Source organism: Rhineura floridana, chromosome 2, assembly GCF_030035675.1.
Source record: "Rhineura floridana isolate rRhiFlo1 chromosome 2, rRhiFlo1.hap2, whole genome shotgun sequence".
Lineage (NCBI taxonomy): Eukaryota > Metazoa > Chordata > Lepidosauria > Squamata > Rhineuridae > Rhineura > Rhineura floridana.
Genome location: NC_084481.1, coordinates 81,723,966 through 81,743,797, shown reverse-complemented (window position 1 = coordinate 81,743,797; position 19,832 = coordinate 81,723,966). Strand labels below are relative to the sequence as shown.

General features: G+C 41.3%; 1 protein-coding gene across 14 annotated transcripts in view; it reads right to left on the bottom strand.

Annotated features, from left to right (window-relative positions):
- Positions 1-19,832, bottom strand: part of SEMA5B (semaphorin 5B) — a 585,589-nt gene that overhangs the window by 384,940 nt on the left and 180,817 nt on the right. For 13 of the 14 annotated variants that reach the window (XM_061609103.1, XM_061609095.1, XM_061609094.1 and 10 more), the window contains one exon: positions 15,234-15,294. The exons of the other annotated variant lie outside the window; for it this stretch is intronic. The gene's annotated coding sequence lies outside the window, so the exon portion shown is untranslated. The remainder of the gene's footprint in view (positions 1-15,233; positions 15,295-19,832) is intronic. 14 annotated transcript variants of the gene reach the window in all.

Here is a 19,832-nt window from a genome sequence, read left to right as displayed (position 1 = left end):
TCTCCACCTGTAAACCATTAAAGTTGCTGTCACATAGTTAGGATAAAAACCCCACTGTTGAAGGATCATTGGTCAGGCTGTGGATCTGAAGGAAAATGAAGACCAAACAGCATGCTACAAAAGTGAGAGATAATGTTTATGTTTAATTAAATTTTTATACCGCCCCATAGCCGAAGCTCTCTGATGTAATGTAATGTAATACAATGATAATTTAATACAAATGCATAGATTAGGAAAAGGATACAAAATAATATCCAAATGTTTGGATACCCAGTGAACACAGTTGTATCAATAAGCAGGAGGTGGAAGCTGCATCACACCATCAAGGCACTGCCAAGAAAAGGCTGTCCCTCAAAACTCAGCACTAAAGCAAGGAGACTTGTGAGAGGAGCCACAAAGAGGCCAACAATAACTTTGAAGGAGCAATAGAGTTCAGTGGCTGGGAGTGGAGTAGCAGTGCACCAGTCAACCATATCAAGAGCTCTGCATAACACTGGCCTGTATGGGAGGGTGGCAACAAAAAGCTGTTACTCAAAAAGTAGCATCTGAAAGCACATCTGGAGTTTACCAGAAAGCATGAGAGTACCCCAGCTGCGATATGGAAAAAGCTTTTGTGGTCAGATGAGACCAAGGTAGAGCTTTTTGGCCAAAACTCAAAATGCTATGTGTGGCACAAACCTAACACTGTCCATGCTTCAAGACACACCATCCCTACAGTGAAGTATGGTGGTGGCAGCATCATGCTGTGGGGATGCTTCTCATTAGCAGGGACTGGGCATCTTGTTAACACTGAAGGAAGAATAAATGGAGGAAAATACAAGGAAATACTGCAAGAGAACATGCTTCAGTCCGCTAAGAAACTGAAGCCTGGGAGGAAATTCACTTTTCAGCAGGACAATGATCTCAAGCACAAGGCCAAAGCAACATTGGAATGGCTCAAGAACAAAAAGGTGAATGTCCTACAGTGGCCCAGTCAAAATCCTGATGTCAATCCCGTTGAGAATCTGTGGCACTCTTTGAAAATTGCAGTCCGCAAGCAACATCCAACCAACCTGAACAACCTGGAGTGATTCTGCCAAGAAGAATGGGCCAAATTCCCTCCGACACTGTGTGCAAAGCTGGTACATAACTGCCCCAAAAGATTTAAAGCTGTTATTGCAGCGAAGGTGGCTCTACCAAATATTAATGTGTGGAGGTTGAATACTTATGCAACCGACATGTTTCAGTTTTTTATGTTTCTTACGAACATTTCCCAACATAAAACCAATGTCACCTAAGCACCTTGCAATAACTGATTTTGAGTTTCAATGTTTCAAAATAAAATATAAAGAAAGAAATTACAACGTACCATTTGTAATTCAGTAATATGAGAGCACTGGTCAGGGGTCTGATTACTTTTCCAAAGCACTGTATATTCATAAACAACTTCAAGCAGACTCATGATGCAGCAGTTTTAACATTAGCACTGAGTCATAGCTGAAATATTCTGGTTTCACTTTTACAAGAGAGAACTATTCTAATTATTTACAACATTACCCAAGAAAAGATCCCATTACTTGAAGCAGCTCCTGAAAACTGGAGCATTAAAATGAAGCCCCTGGTATTAATGGAAATATAAAACATAGTTTTGCAAACTGATGAAAATATGTTCATAGAATTACTGAGCAGTGATATCTTAGATGCTGGGATGCATTAGAGTCATAAGCAGCAGCCAGAACAATGAAGGAGTCAATGGCCAAGGCTTGTTAGTTATAGGCTTTGAAGTCCAAAAAAGCCTCTCCATCAAGGCTATAACTTCAGGGCTGAGTCAGAATTATTTTATTTATTTATTTATTTATCATTTGATCTATATCCTGCCCTTCCTCCCAGCAGGAGGAATATTTAGCCATTTTCATGTTCATTTTGGTCAATTACAAAAATCATGTCTTGTTTGGCTTTGGAAGGGGGGGAAGAGGCTTTCCAATTTGTTTTAAGTTAGTGCATGCAACCCAGTGGTGCACATTCCCCAATTTACCATCTTGGCCCCATGCAACATTGTTTGACATACATCGTAATGGAATTAAATCATGCATTAGTACTTAACATCACAATGTTTCCATTGTGGAATCTTACTGGATGCATAACATCACTTTTAATTATTTATGGAAGTCATTGCCAGCTATAGGGACCATAGAAGTGGCTGCATCTCTTCAATATCAAGCAACAGATTTGCATGTACATTCAATGGCATAAAAAGGGAGAACATAAATACTATGATGCACCTTTAAATAGAGTCGTTTCTTGGAGATTATTCTCACACCAACATGAGATACTGCAGTATCTTGTGGAAGGGTCAAAGCTTAGTCATAGAGCATCTGCTTTGCATGCAGAAAGTCCCAAATTCAATCCCTGGCATCTCCAGGTAGTGCTTGAATTACATTGTCACATTTAATGTTGAACTGTGTAGTAGTTGTTCATACATGTATTGACCACTGAAGAAGACCATGTCGAAATGGTCACACATTTAGGCATTTCAGTTCATAAGCTGTTTTTGTATTTGTTATGTATTTGTGATATTTTACCCCAACAGTTGTTGTATATATTGATTATATTTACTCTTGATTAATTAGCTGTGATAGTGGTATATATTTCTCTTGAAAATAATTTTCTATGAAGGATCCACACCTTCATTATTGGCAGTTTTTACTGTTTTTCTGGTTCCCAATTCTTTTTCCTTTTCACTTTTCAGTTTGTTGGGACACATCTCTTGGTTTGTGGGCAAAGAGGAAGATAAGGACAATATCCCTTTTCCCCTTTACACTCCATGGTCACAATTCAACAAAGTGCATGTGGACCAGCCAGGGCTTTGCAGGAACACCTCTGGTTAAGACAGAAAGACTTGCAGTTTATCGTCAACATTTTGGGCAGCTGAAAGGTACCCCTTACCCTTTCAGTGTCCTCAGATTGACTTCATTTGCCTGCACTGAATTCATAGCTAGTTACATAGTATCATGATGTCATCCCATTCACTGCATGATCCCTAATTTACAGGGATCGCCCATACGACTAATCCAGGAAGAGAACATAGTAATTAAGAGGAAAACACAACACCGAAGCAGCAACAGATGGAGCAAATATAGCAATCAACAGGATTAAAAAAGACAAATCCACTCAATTAAAGGGTTTAGGGTTTTAAAAAAAGTCTTGTGCATAGCCCTTTAAAGCTAGAATCTGTCAATCGGCTTTTTAACACAGAGACACACAAGCACGCACCCTCGCAAAAAGCCAGTTGGCAGGATTTCCACTTCTTAAAAAAGGCTATGTGCACATACTCCTTGCTGTTGAATTGGGTTGGGGAATCACACATGCTACAAGCAATTCTCCAACCAGCTCTGGGATACACAAGCAGAAGTCTGCTTTAACGTGTATATGGCCCATAGCCAGATCAGGGAGAATTTCTATTCCAGCTAACCATCTTTTCTGAGAAGCATTCGATTGTCTCTAAGCTACTCAAAACTCTCTCCTACTTTGATCTTTTTACAGTGATTGCTTGCTCACACCTGTATATGTGACATTGCTGATTAACTCAGAAAACCTTCTCTTGCCAATTTCTCCATGAAATCACTTGGGGCTCACAGGCGATGGGCTGAGTTATCACTTGTTACCCAACAGTTCTCAAAACATCTGCAGCTAAAGAGTAATGGAAAGGGGGGGATACACTTCTTTTAGCTCATGGATGGAAACCAATTTCCCAGGAAGAAGAAACTCAGGGGATTAACACTTTTCTTGAGTAGCATCAATGTGGTGGCAAGGAAAAGAAAAAGGAGAATTTGGACAAATGATGACATGGCATAAACAAAAAGCAATATAGTTTTATGTACTTGTAAAATTCCACTGGCAGCAACTTTCCTGACTAATTGGTTTCACCTTATTAAACTGAAAAACTATTGTAAAAAAGCAACAACGTTTTCCAGCACTGGCCCAGCCCCTGAGCACAAAGCTAAGTCGCTATTTATAGGGCTAAGCTACAGTATACTAAGTTACTTTAAAATTAAACAACTAGCTTTAAAGGGAAAAAAACAAATCTAGAAATTAAAAGAATGCTTGGTTTATAAAAACATTTCTCCCAAAATGTCTTGCAAATGCATTAATTGTTCCCAATGGAAGTATTTTCCAACAGTAACCTAAACATACTCATGCACGTGTGTTTGTGCACATACAGACACACAATTCCACAGAAATTATTGGAGAGTTTAGTCATCAGTTCTCTGATATCTTACTTTGCACTTGTCACATTTAATTTCTTTTCCCACATTAAGTCCCTCTCCCTTTCATTAAACAGGCTGTCTTACTTGCCAAAGAACTGCCAATGGACACCGCATTTTACAAAAGAATAGGCCAATTTTACCAAGGGGGAAAGGCTTTTAACATACCATGGAGAGAATACAATGAAGTGTGGCAATTTGCGTGTGTTAATGATGTTACTATGCACAGATCAGGAACAACAAAATCTTGAGTGGTTAATGGTACCCAGGCCTTGTATTGGCCTGTTGCATCTGAAAACAGGAGGGGAAATTGGGGTCCTGGAAGGGGGGCATAAAAGAGGGTAGAGTGATAATTTATGGCCAAGCCACCATAGATGTTAATAACAAGGCTACAAAAAGCTGATTCACACATGCATGTACATCACTTAAATGTGCATTTGAAGTGTGAACTTTCTCCACGGAAAAGCATTGTGCTTTCCGAGGTAATGTCAAGTGATATACAAGCTCTAGCTGTGTTTGATCTGCAACAGCTGTTGAACACAAAGAAAAACCATCATTTGCTGTAACAGTCATCAAAAGACTACGGGCTGGGGGGGCCTGGTTTGCCAACCGGCAGAATGGAGGCGTAGAGCCGAGTCTCCCGCATTTACAGAAAAATATATCACATGTAAAACCCTGCAAATTGTAAGCAATTTTCTTCTAACCATTAAGATCAGGTAGGTGAGGTCTCAGACAACCCAAGGATCCCCAGCAAAAATCCTAAAATTCAGGACGGAAGCTAAAATTAGCACAGGCTTTGCAGACCTGTCAGATGCAGAGAGTGAAACTGACATGGCTCGGGGAGGCCAGAAGGCTCTCAAACGTGGGAAACAGACAAGCGCTATGTCAAACGATTACGGCCCAGATGATTACATAGATAAAATTAGAAAAGCTCTCTCAACTGACTGGGCAAAGGCGCTACAACCACTGGAGGGGAAATTATAAACCCTTTCAACACAAATGAAGGAAATAACCAAAATGGCTAATGCAGCCATGGATCTAGGTTTAAGACACAACGAAAAGTTAAGAGAGGCTAAAAATGGCGATTAAAGAATTAGAGCTGAGAGTAGCAGGACAGGAGGATCAAGCCCGAAGAGGTAACATTCGGGTGAGAGGGATCCCAGAAAAAGAGGAAGGGGCAGGTATGCCCAAGTTTATTACAGACTGGTTTAATATGCTTAATCTGGGAGTAACTCTCTCAGCCGAAGACATCGAGAGAGCATACAGGGCACTGGGAGCTCACCCTAAACCTGACGGACATAATCATCAAATTTGAGTGTTTTAAAATAAAGGAGAAAATCTACAAAGCACTATGCAATCTTAGGGAAATCAAGTACAATAACAATATAATTTATATCTTTCAAGATCTTAGTCCCAACATGCTGAGTAGGAGGAAAAACTTTAGACCATATACTACGAGAAGCAGGAATTAGATATCAGTGGGGATTTCCCTTTAAGCTAGTGGTGATCAACGAAGGGAAATTCTTTACAGCAAGCACAGGAAAGCAAGCAGAGAAATTACTCTGCGATCTCCACGTCTCATCTGGCCAAAATAAACAGCAGGACGAACAAGTCTTTGACTCAGATGAAGGGAATACTCCATGGGAATGTAAAAAGAGTAAAAGAAGGAAGAACAACAAAAAACAAAAAGACACTATAGTACAGTTGGAAGGGGAGAGCAGCAGAAGCAGTGATCCTACTCTGGCAAGCTCTGATGGTTGAGTGCACCTATCCATACCTGCACCCGATTCTGATCTACACACAAGCACGCAGGGTTAATTGAGTGAATTATATAGGCTATCATGGCCACATCTCTTTCACCGGTCCGTGAAGGGAGAGGACCTATGTGTAAGTATGGTCCCCGCTATCCCACCACCACCCCAGCGGGTTGAGGCAATTCTCGGTGCTGTCTCATAGTGGTCAACTAATTACAGACTGCCCTCGCCATTTTGTTTGTTGTTTCTGTTCTGTTTAGTTTCTTCCCCATGCGGGGTATAAAGTTCGGAGTACAGGCAAGGCACCATCTCTCTGGTATCAAAAAAACAAAACCACGTTTGAACACTCTCACTCTCCCTTCTCAGTATTATGAGGATTAGTACACTAAAGATACTCTCTCTCAACGGCTTGGGATCCCCTGTCAAATGCGCTACAGTAGTAACAGCACTCAAACGCGAACTTCCAGATATAATTTGCCTCCAAGAGACTCACCAGGATAAAAGGTTTCAGGGCAAACTTCTGAAAGGGGGCTGGATAGGTGAGCAGGTTTGTGCCGCAGGAACTTCAAAAGCTAGGGGGGTGGCCATCCTGGTGGCTAAAAAGTGCCCCCTAGTGGTGAGAGATAGTTTATCGGACCCAAATGGTTGCTATGTAATAGTAAATGGTATGACTGAAGGACAGCAACTAACTTTCTGTTCCATATATGCTCCCAATAAAGGACAACTGACCTATCTAACACTACAGACTATAGAGAACTTTGCCCATGGCCCAGTCATCATTGGGGGAGACATTAACAGCTGTCTCAATAGCAGGCTGGATTGCAGCAACAGTAAACAAAGGGAGCGCAACAACGATACAGGCATATCAGACCTATTTACATCCCACAACCTGCTGGACCCTTGGAGATTGCTTTATCCTTCAGAAAGAGATTACACTTTCTACTCCCACAGGTTTCATTCACATTCAAGACTGGATCACATTTTCATCAATAAAGAGGCACGGGAGAGAGTAATTGAGGCTGAAATAGGAGTAAAAACTGTATTGGACCACACTCCAATATCACTTACACTGTACAAAAAGTCTACCTTTAGGCAGACTACCTCATGGAAATTCAACCCCACTTTACTCACTAATGAAAACTTCAGCTCCAACATGAAGGAAACCATTCATCATTACTTCTAAGAAAACAATACTGCAGAGGTTGGGTTGCATGTGATTTGGGATGCTATGAAGGCAGTTGTAAGGTGGCATTGCATCAAGGAAGCCAGCTTCCTCAAGAGAGAATGTCAAAAACATGTCAAAAGTATCCTGGATGATATAGATAAACTGGACAAAGAGTTTAAAAGGTCTGGAGACAGGAAAATAGGCCAAACATTGAATACTAAACAAAGAGAACTTCAATCCCTGGAAACAGAAAAAGCACATGTGGCAATGGCTTATACAAAAAGACAATATTATGAATTCAGTGACAAGGGTTCAAAACTACTAGCTCATGCCCTTAAAAAGCAACGATCTCGAAATCTCATCCCAGGAATTAAAAATGAAAATGGATCTTTGCTTCTAGACTACAGGAAAATTAATGAGGAATTTGCAACATATTAATCGAAACTATACACAGCAGACAAACCAGATGACCACAAAATAGAGGAGTATCTGGCACAAATAGAATTGAAAAATCTCTCTCCAGATCAGATGTCGTATTTGAATCAACCAGTGACAACTGAAGAAGTCATCGATGCTATCAAGAATCTGAAAAATGACAAAGCTCCAGGCGATGATGGATTCACTAGCAACTTCTATAAGGCATTTAAAGCGGATCTTGCTCCCTGGCTGACTCAACTATTTAATAGCATCCTGTCGGGGGGAACAATACCTGACACTTGGCATAACTCAAAAATAATAGTACTACTAAAGCCTGACAGAGATCCTCAGTCACTGAACTCCTATTGCCCCATAGCACTTGTAAATCAAGACACCAAATTGTTAACTTCAATAATGGCTAAGCGACTGAATGTATTTATCAGACAAGTTATATCCCCAAATCAATCTGGGTTTATGCCAAGACGTAATATTGCAGATTCAATATGCAAGGTCCTGAATATTATACATGTTATCAATACTAACAAACTTTCTGCAGCTTTGGTATCTCTTGATGCATTTAAAGCCTTTGATAGGGTGGAATGGGGGTTCCTAAAAAGGTTGTTGCATAAGATGAACTTCGGAAAAGCGTTTTCACATCTGATTGACCAACTATATTCAAAATCATCAGCAATAATATGCACAAATGGTCTAGAATATATCCGTATAGAATTGGGAAGGGGAACTAAACAAGGATGCCCTCTATCCCCATTAGTATTTGCCCTCACTGTAGAAGCCTTAGCACAAGGGGTAAGGTTTAACTCAGGGATAGAAGGCATCCATGATGGAGGCAAAGTTCATACTGTTAACTTATTTGCTGATGATGTGTTATTAATGCTTAAGAATGGGGATAGGGCAATCCCCTTTATAAAAGAGGCTCTAGAAGAGTATCGCAATGTTGCAGGCTTGGAGATCAATTACTCAAAATCAGTAATGTTATGCTTTCATATGTCACTGGCTGAACAAAATTGGTTAAGCACAAACTCAGGCTTTCGATTAAGCCATGGAGGTTTCCGCTGTCTGGGAGTATTGATATCGAAAGATCTTAATCAACTTAGGAGACGCAACTTCAACAAAGTTACAAAGACATTAGTCAAAGAACTGATGGGTTGGCAGCACCTGAAATTGTCCTGGATGGGCAGGATAGCCACCATCAAAATGGTCATTTTACCTAAATTATTGTTTCTTTTCCAGGTATTCCCGATTTCATTACCTAAACAGTGGTTTGGCAAATGGCAGAAAATACTAGAAAAATTTATTGCACAGGACAAATACAATAGAACAAGTGCAATGACCAGATACAGATCCAGAAACATGAGAGGCCTGGGGGTACCTAATCTAAAACTATATTATAATGCTTTCCAATTCAAACAGCTTCTGCATATTGTTAGGAATTCCGAAGATACAGTGTGGGTAGCCATGGAGGCGGAGTGAACGGCACCCTCAATTCGAGCATGGCCATTTCTATTCCCATCATGGCCACAACTTAAACAGATTTCTAACCCTTTCCTACAGGCAACCTTTTTGGTATGGAAACTTTGGGGAAAAACATTAGCACCCAGCCTTTCTCCTCTCACCCCCTTTCTGGACCTTCCTGAATTCAGGGATAAAGACAAATATGCTCAATAGAAAGGATGGGAAGAGAAAGGCTTATATAGGATTCAGGATCTAATTGTAAAAGGCCAACCCATACCAGAGGTCTCATTGCGCAGAAAACTGAGACAGACATCCTATAACTGGATGCAAGTAGCCCAGGTTCGTTCATTAGCACACAAATTAGGGAAAAGAGCCGACACTAAACACACACTTACAGCATTTGAGAAAATGTGTATGAGCTCAGCTGCAGAGACAAAAGGTGTAGCAGCTTCAATATATAAAATTCTTATAGCAGCCACAATGGATAACACTTTAGGTCTTAAGATGAAATGGAAGGAAGAGCTAGGGGTAGGCATGGATGAGCAGCAGTGGAATCAACTATGGTCTAAACCTCCTATAAAAACTGCCTCAGCTAGAATCCAAGAAACAGCTCTCAAAATACTTCTCCAATGGCATTGGATGCTTTTAAAATTATACCACATCAATAAATCTCTATCCTCTCTATGTTGGAGAGAGTGTGAAGTTGTGGGCTCATTTTGCCACATGTGGTGGAACTGTAAACCAGTAATGAAGTTCTGGAATGTGGTTTTTGGGGAAATCTCGGATATTACAGGGCAATTGCTAGCTCTGGATGCGGCCTTGGCGTTGTACACAGGACATTTGAACATACCCATTGTGCACAAAGACCTGGCTATTCTGTTGCTAGCGGCAGCCCGCAATGGAAATTAGCAGACAACCTTTCAACAGAACGGGTCAGAGTATGGGAAATAGCACTTTCCGAAAAACTAATACGACATGATAGAAAAGTTCGCGGCATAGCAAAAACAGACAAATTTGACGAGGTGTGGTACCCGTTCATAGTTTATATTAACAAAAGTCTACCAGTTTTCTCTCCCCCGTTATCCCCCGTCTCGCTATGGAGAGGGACTATCTTTCACACTAACACAGAGAAACTTATAGAACGACAGAGAGAATAAAGTCAATGAGTGAAAAATAATTATAAAATTCCATTTTGTTTTTATTAAGGTTTGGACACAAGATTGGATTATCAACATCATTTGTATATACAATGTACTCCATGTTTGTTGATTAACTATTCATTTTTCTGTATATCCTGAAAAATAAAATAAAAGATAATTATAGAAAAAAGACTACAGGCTGTCAAAAGACTACGGGCTGTATTCAACACAGTGCTAAGATGAACGCTCCATCAGCGCAAATATTTATCCTTGCACAACGGAACACTCTCCCCCTCTCCTCCCACTGCACACCCCCTAAATATGTTCTGTGGGTTTCATCAGCCCTTTGGAGAAGTTTTGGGGATGGTGCAGGGTGCGCGGGGTGGTGGTGGAATCTATTGTACTAGGTACATGAATTTAATTGAATATGACCCTGAACATGCCTATGTGAATTCACTTGTTTCTAAATTACCAAATATTGTGAAGTAGCAGATCACAACATGATTAAAATCTTAAGACTTTTTTTTAAGGGCACCATTTGCCACTCTAAAGCAGGTGAATATTTTCACCTGTTTGCATGCCCCATGAAAGATGGAGTGTGCTTTTTCATAGAGGTGTACGTGAAATGTCTTGTGAAAAGGAATCTCCCAATTTTGGCTCAGCCACCAGCTGCATAATTTAAAAGGGGGGGAAATGCTTGCTGTCATCTATGTCCACAACAGCCAGCAAAGGAGTTTACTCGTGCAATTCTGAGTGCAGTGATTGCAAGATCCTTCTAATACTTCAGTATCAGAAAAACTCCTTTTTGATTCTATTTGTTTATTCTGGGATAATAGGATAGTGCCTAAGGATGCATGGATGCACAACCAATTCTCTCCCTTTTTTGAAAGAATCCCCCTAAAAAGTATACATTTGTGCACTGCAACTGCATTTTCCCACAAAGCAAGTTTTGCACAATTTCTACAAAAATTCGTAATGGTAATCATCAGGATTTCAACATGTACTTCAGTTTTGTTTTGTTTTAAAAAAAAGTATGGCTACACAAGTAGATAATGATGTTGTTCAAATGTACGTATAACATGCGTCAACACTAAAATGTAGGAAAGCCAAAGGATAAGCTTACCTACAAGCAAAGGATTTCCCTGATTCTTGTTTAAAAAGTACATCTTGGAAAATACTGGGTAGTCTTAATTCATCCGAACCTTTAGCACCTCATAAAAATTGATCCTAAATACCAAATAGTATAGAGCTGACCTTTCAAGTTTAATAGATTCTAAGAATTCTTACTGGTGGTATAAAAATTTTCAGATGGGCGTTGTAGGTTAGTTACAACTCTCCAGATATTGTTGTTGTTGTTAAGTGCCTTCAAGTCAAATACAACTTTTGGCAACCCTATGAATGAGTGACCTCCAGTAGCATCTGTCATGAACCACCCTGTTCAGATCTTGTAAGTTCAGGCCTGTGGCTTCCTTTATGGAATCAATCCATCTCTTGTTTGGCCTTCCTCTTTTTCTACTCCCTTCTGTTTTCCCAGCATTATTGTATTTTCTAGTGAATCATGTCTTCTCATGATGTGTCCAAAATATGATAACCTCAGTTTCATCATTTTAGCTTCTAGTGATAGTTCTGGTTTAATTTGTTCTGACACCCAATTATTTGTCTTTTTCGCGGTCCATGGTATCTGCAAAGCTCTCCTCCAACATCACATTTCAAATGAGTGGATTTTTCTCATATCTGCTTTTTTCACTGTCCAACTTTCACATCCATACATAGAGATTGGGAATACCATGGTCTGAATGATCCTGACTTTAGTGTTCAGTGATACATCTTTGCATTTGAGGACCTTTTCTAGTTCTCTCACAGCTGCCCTACCCAGTCCTAGCCTTCTTCTGATTTCTTGACTATGGTCTCCATTTTGGTTAATGACTGTGCCAAGGTAGTGATAATCCTTGACAAGTTCAATGTCCTCATTGTCAACTTTAAAGCTACATAAATCTTCTGTTGTCATTACATTAGTCTTTCTGACGTTCAGCTGTAGTCCTGCTTTTGTGCTTTCCTCTTTAACTTTCATCAACACTCGTTTCAAATCATTACTGGTTTCTGCTAGTAGTATGGTATCGTCTGCATATCTTAAACTATTGATATTTCTCCCTCCAGTTTTCACACCTCCTTCATCTTGATCCAATCCTGCTTTCCATGATATGTTCTGTGTATAGATTAAACAAATACACCCCTGTCTCACACCCTTTCTGATGGGGAACCTATCGGTTTCTCCATATTCTGTCCAGATATTAGTGAACTAATAGTCAATCACACATTTAGTTTGTAGGAGGGATGTGGATATTTTCAGTTTCCCCCAAATTTATGGAAAAAAGGCCCTCAATGTGGATGTTCTACGGTTCCACATATCAAATAAAGTTACTTGTCTGCAATTGTTTCTCATATGCTGGCAAAAGGGTTTAATTACAATATTCTTTGTATTTCCAATTTCCCCCCTATTGTGTACTTTCCATTTGACTTTTCCCATATACACTCTCCCTTAAGCAAAATGGTCTCATCCACTGATTAAAGCACAATTTTCAATGGAATAGAGATTGAGTTATCTTAGAGTGCCTGATGAAAGTCATCAACTGGGTCTGAATAAAAGGTGGAATCGATGGGTTTTTCATTAAAAGATATTGACTATACTGAGTTCCTGACTGAACTAAATAGAGATTCAATGAGTACATTAAGTAAGCAGCACAATAAAACACACTGGAGGACCAACTGACCAAAATATATAATCAACTACTTAATTCATGCATTTAAATTGGAGAGGTAGTTATTTATTAATTGCATACCTAAATGGATAGCCCCACCTACATTCCAAAAGCTAAGGGTAGGTTAAAAACAAATTAAGTATGTAAAATTAATTAAAACCTATCAAACCAATGAGAAATGCAAACATCATCACTTAAAACCCAATCCAAATGTCAAGGTCTTACAATGTTTCATAAATATACCCAAGCTTTGGATTAGTTAAGATTCCAAGGATGGTCCATAACTGTAGAAAGCCACTGAGATATCCTTGATCTTCAACATACCCTTCCTGCCTTCATGAAGCACTTGATATCAATTGCAAAATTAAGCAATCCCGCTCAACCTATACTGTACTGGTGAATCATCCTTCTGCAAGTGATTGAGTTGCTCTGATGTCAAAAACAACCTGGGCAGGTGGATGGGAATGAGTCACATTGCTATCATTGGCTAAGGCTGTGGGCACCGCTGCCTTCAGATCTTTCAGGACTGCCCACAGAAAAGTGTTGAGCCAATAACTGTTGCTGCCTGAGCTTGCAGCAAAGCATTTCCATTGGCCACACCTGGAAGACAAAGGGGTTGATCTACCAATCAGTTGTGTAACCTCCCTGAAACTGAATTTAAAACAACAAAAACAGTGGAGCTGATCTGTCAAGGTTTTAAGAGTAAAAAGGGATGGAGGTTAACTAGCATTGTGTATCCTGTTTTGAGAAAAGAGAGGTAGAGACACACTGGAACTGGCACAACAGTAAGTGTGTCTCTACTTTTAGTTGTTCTTATGGGTGCTATTCAACTAAATTCTTATACTATCACAAGGATTAGCATTAGTGCAATGGAAATTCCCCTCTCTCCTCCCCACATGCACCCTGTACCATGCCCAAAACTGCTGTGGGGGGTTAGAATAGTTTAGGGGGTGCACGGAGGTGAGGAGAGAGGGAGAACTTTCTATTGTACAATGTCACAAATAGCCTGGGCACATGGGTTCCATTGGTTCTGATCCTCACGCTCAGCTGGGTAAGACAGCCTAAGAAAGAGTGAACAGAAAAGCAAGTGGAATGAGGGGAATATCAGAGAAAAGATGAGGGTGAAGGAAACCGAGAAATGGGATCAGTGAGTTGATTCAGAGGTGGGAAAGGGATGACAATCAAGAAAAGGAGAAGTCAGACAGAAGGAGGAGGCAGTAGGTAGAGGGGAAACAGGAAAACACAGTGAGCAATAATACATCTACCAGAGACTTAGAGAAAGCATGTCTGATGTTCAGCCGGTATACAACTGATTTAATTATTTGAGTCCTCAACATTCAATTAGTAACCATGAGTGGATCTTTTAGATGAATTGATCTCATGACTACACACATCATTTGTAGATATCATGTAGCCAAATGAAAATTCCATCACCTATAATTGGTTGCAAATACAGCCTTTCAATGGTGTGCAAGATTGCTGAAGGGGGTGGGTGGGGAGGTGCTAGACTCAATGAACAGGGCCAGCCCTACAATTAGGCAGAGTGAGGTGAGGTCTGCCACCTGGCCATATCCTTCTTATTCCCCTGGCCATACCCTTCTGTTGGAGGGTAGAGGTCTGTATGCTACACAGTCTGATCTGCACCCCCTTAACCAGCCTGCTGTCCTCAGGTGTCATGGAAGACATGATCCCACTGCCAGTACTGAAGTAAGATTCAACAGCCAGTCCAGTCAACTTCTGTATGCAGAATATTTGGACGGGGGAAGGAAGTGATCTTGTCTACCTCAGGCAGCAAAAAGCCTTGGGCTGTCCCTGACAATGAATCAGCATGTGAGACATCCATAAACTAAATGGAGACTGTACAGATTTCTGTGCTAATCCTTCTTAATTCACATGATAGCAGACCAAGGTCTCTAGGAGAATGTGTATGAGTGACACAGTACAAAAACACAAGCTTTAGCTCAACCCCTCTTCGTCCCCTAGGAGGTAGAAACTAGAGATGTGAAGGGCCAGAAAAATACCAGAAAAAATTGAGAGGGCGGAGGCATTCTTTCTACAAAAAAATTCAGGTTTTTTTTCTGGGCCTTCACATCTCTATTGAAATCTTACTTGGAGTGCTTTTCTACTCTGTCAAGTTTCATGCTGTAACAGTAAATCACCTGTGGAATAAACTACCATCTGGACAAAGCCTAAGTCAAAGGATTGGGAAACAAAAGACAAGCTCTAGAAAGGGTATTATTACAGCTATAAAAATAGAACACTGGTGATCTTAAAATACTCACTGCCTTTGCATCACTAGCATGTCATTTTGAGATCCATGCTCTCTATTAATCCTATTGCAACCTGCAAGAAAAGAATAGCACAATGAAAATAAATAATGCTGAAAGTAGCAGAACAGAGTCAAAATGTAGCAAATATTACCTAATCAACATTCCCCTCCATCATTTAACAAATTAAACCAGACACATTTTTATATTCTGATACCATTGCTACTCTTGCATCAATGGCCACTTTTGGATGGTAGGTTATGCACTACATAGAGTCTTGGTGATCATGCATGCAAAACAGTCTATAGCCAAGATGCATCCATACTCCAGTCAGAAGTTTAATCTCAGAGTGGGAAGACAGTTAGAACATGAAAGAACGATAACTCTACGGCACAAATCCATGTAACAACATATATTTTAATAAAGCACCCCAAAAAGATTGCTCAAAGGACAAAGGGGCTTTTTTTTAACCAGAGACAAGTACCAGAAAATAGGTACTGTTCCTTGTAAACAGTGGAAATGTCTTGGAATTTATAAATCATAGATACATAATAAAAAGCAGGTATCTGTGGGTTTCTAGAAAATGTTCTTTCTCCAGAAAATTCCAGACACCCCTTTTTAATACTGCATTAATTTTGCTTTGACTTTATCCATGTCCAACCCAGGGCAACTTCACAGGCTATGAAAATTTCTACAGACCTTCCACCATCGCTGCACCTACATTCTTCCTTCTCCTCTCTAAGTGCTCATTAGAGATCGTTATCGTAGATGACAATCCCTGCCTATATGAACCCTCCCAGACCTTGAGCCACTGTGTTTCTCTATGGAAATATGTATTCCACAACCCTACCTAATAAATTTCCTAGGATGCAAGAGTCTATCTTGCTAACTGCAGACTGTTGATTCATCACTTAAACATATACATTACGGATGTGGACCCTGTGGCCCTCCAGATGTTGTTGGGCTACACCTCCCATCATCCTTGGTCATTGGCCATACTGGCTGGGGCTAATGGGAGTTGAAGTCAAACATCATCTGGAGAGCCACAGGTTCCCCGTCTCTAATATAAAACACATTCAGGGATTCTTCTCTGAATGACTGTGCAGAACAGACCTTAAGAAACAAGCTCTACCTATTCTGAAGCTTTGCTGTTCTAGCTTTCAGGAAACAAGCTACTTGCTGGAAAGTTTCTAACACACATAACAAACTACAGTTACATGCTGTGGGATGTTCTGCAGAAAAAATTCAAATTAGTTAACATGCACATTCATTTTCAACATCTAATTCTTAGAGAGTTATCTTCCTCTACGCAGGAAAGAGAAACATATGTGACCTTTGTATTCAATCCAACTCAACCAAACACAGCTCATTTAGAATTTCATCGCATTCTCAATGGTGATTCAAAGCATTTGGCAAATAATCTTAAGGAATAAACAAATCTGAGAAAAATGTTAAACTCTCTAATGACCATTCAAGGAGCAAGCATAGCCTGTATTGCTGCTCAGTTTCCACTGAGCCTCTAAGTGAGATTGTGCCCAGAGAACAGAGCATTAAGTGCAGAGGCAGGGGGTGTACTATATATCTGAATGATGAGCCACACTATAAGTTTTCTGCAGGAAATTTGCTTGGCCAAAAAAAAAGGGTTCTAACCTAGGCTTGTCCCCAGTGTGCTATTTTTCTGTGCACAGGTTTTGTTTTGGTTTCTTTACAAGGGGGACCTTGAAACAAAAAAAAATCTGCCTGCATTTTAAGTAGTTCAGTCTCTGGAGGGACGTACCACATGATTCTGCTGACTGTTTTGATTTGGTTCTGAAGCACCAAACCTGGAGTGCAGAAAAACTGTCTTGATTTTGTGTGTGTCTATAGCTGTGTTTTATTTCTCAGGTGCTTTACTTACTACAGGGTGCTCAGAGCAAAAAAACAGTACAATATGAACCTAAATAAAATTACATTTAAAACAACTTATGCAAAATAGATGGCACAGAGTAGAATCCATCATTGTCCACAGATAGGTAGCAGTTTTAGAGTACCATCATTAGGAATCTAGGGCAACTCTTCCTCCCACAGATCCCACAAAGCACGGTGGCTGATAAGGGTGAAGCCCCACTTTGCACTGCATTGCACTGAAAAAAATTAAGCTTTAAAAATAATGACCCTGAATTATGCCTGGGAGCAAAAATTGATAGTCAGTGTCAATTAACAAGCATTGGTTTTGTGGACTATACACTTCCTAAAAAGGTGGCTGGTTGCTCTCTGCAGCAGCTGAAGTTTCCAAACACAGCCCCATTAGAATGCATGACAATAATAAATCCTACAACAGTCACCTTCAATCTTTGCAGAGCCAAGGTCTATCTTTCAACTACAGCCTGCAACATGCAACCTGCTTTTAATTCTGGAACCATATACTTTCAGCTTTTGTTTCTCTAGAATGACATCAGGAAAAGAAGGACTACTGAAGGTCTTCCTCTACAGCCGTTCATCCCAGGGCCAACAAAGAATATGCAATCAAAGCTCAGAAGGGTCAGGGATATGTAGCGTAATCCAAGGCAAGCAGAAAGTCAAATTCCAAAAGCAGCGACCAAAGCTCAAGAAGGCTAGAAGCAGCAGGTAGACGAGGAACCCAACATGGATGTGAAATCATGTTCCAAATGCAGTATTGCAGGGAAAGGAGGCAGCAGCTACCTCTAGCAGGTAGACTTTTCTCTCAAGTCCCAGATGACTGACCTGTGGTTCTCCAGATATTGTTTAAGTATAACTCCCATCATCCCTGGCCGGGATCGATGTAAGATGGCGTTCTAAAACGTCTGGAGGGAAACAAATTCTCCAGCACTACTTTAGGGCCTGATGGAATTAGATTGGCCCTTGGGGAACAGCTGACAGAGTGCTCAGTCAAACGGCAACACTTGCATTACAGCCTGGGCAGCATCCTTTATTTATTTATTTATTTATTTTATTTTATTTATATACCGCCCTAAGCCTGAAGGCTCTCTGGGCGGTGTACAAAAAGATAAAAAACAAGCAATATATAAATACAATAAATACAATAAATCAAGAAAACAAAACAAACAAACAGTAAAAGAACCAAACAACATCCAAAAATACAAATAATGATGAAAATACCTGGGAGTATAAAAAGGTTTTCACCTGGCGCCGAAAAGATAGTAGCGTCGGCGCCAGGCGCACCTCATCAGGGAGGCTGTTCCACAGTTCGGGGGCCACCACAGAAAAGGCCCTGGTTCTAGTCACCACCCTCTGAGCTTCTCGATGGGATGGCACTCAGAGGAGGGCCTTAGATGTTGAGCGCAGTGTCCGGGTAGGTTCATACTGGGAGAGGCGGTCCACCAGGTATTGCGGTCCCATGCCGTGTAGGGCTTTATAGGTCAAAACCAGCACTTTGAATCTAGCCCGGAAACAAACAGGAAGCCAGTGCAGACGGGCCAGAACAGGTGTTATATGAGCGGACCTTCTGGTCTGCGTCAGCAATCTGGCCGCTGCATTCTGGACTAGCTGTAGTTTCCGAACAGTCTTCAAGGGCAGCCCAACGTAGAGCGCATTGCAGTAGTCCAGTCTAGAAGTTACCAGAGCATGAACAACTGAGGCGAGGTCGTCACTGTCCAGATAGGGACGTAGCTGGGCTACCAGGCGAAGATGGTAGAAAGCATTCTGTGCCACCGAGGCCACCTGGGCCTCAAGTGACAAGGAAGGATCAAAAAGAACCCCCAAGCTACGCACCTGTTCCTTCAAGGGGAGTGTAACCCCATCAAGAACAGGATGAACATCCTCCATCTGGGCAGAGAAGGCACTCACCAACAGCGTCTCGGTCTTGTCTGGATTGAGCTTCAGTCTGTTAGCTCCCATCCAGTCCATTATCGCGGCCAGGCAGCGGTTTAGCACGTTAACAGCCTCACCTGAAGAGGATGAAAAGGAGAAATAGAGCTGCGTGTCATCAGCGTACTGATGGCAACACACCCCAAAACTCTTGATGACCGCACCCAGCGGCTTCATGTAGATGTTGAAAAGCATGGGGGACAGTACCGATCCCTGCGGGACTCCACAATGGAGAGTCCAGGGCATCGAGCAGTGTTCCCCAAGCACTACCTTCTGGTGGCGACCCACCAAGTAGGAGCGGAGCCACTGCCAAGCAGTACCCCCAACTCCCAACTCCGTGAGTCTTCCCAGAAGGATACCATGGTCGATGGTATCAAAAGCAGCTGAGAGATCAAGGAGAGTCACACTCCCCCTGTCCCTCTCCCGACAAAGGTCATCATACAGGGCGACCAAGGCTGTTTCGGTGCCAAAACCGGGCCTGAAACCGGATTGAAATGGATCAAGATAATCAGTGTCATCCAAGAGCCCCTGGAGCTGGCCGGCAACCACCCGTTCTAGCACCTTGCCCAGGAACGGAACATTCGCCACAGGTCTATAATTGTTCAGGTTATCTGGGTCCAAAGAGGGTTTCTTCAGGAGCAGTCTCACAACTGCCTCTTTTAGGCAGTCAGGGACCACTCCCTCTCTCAGAGAGGCGTTTATTATCTCCTTGGCCCAGCCAGCGGTTCCGGTCCTGCCAGCTTTCACCAGCCAAGAGGGGCAAGGGTCCAGCACAGATGTGGTCGC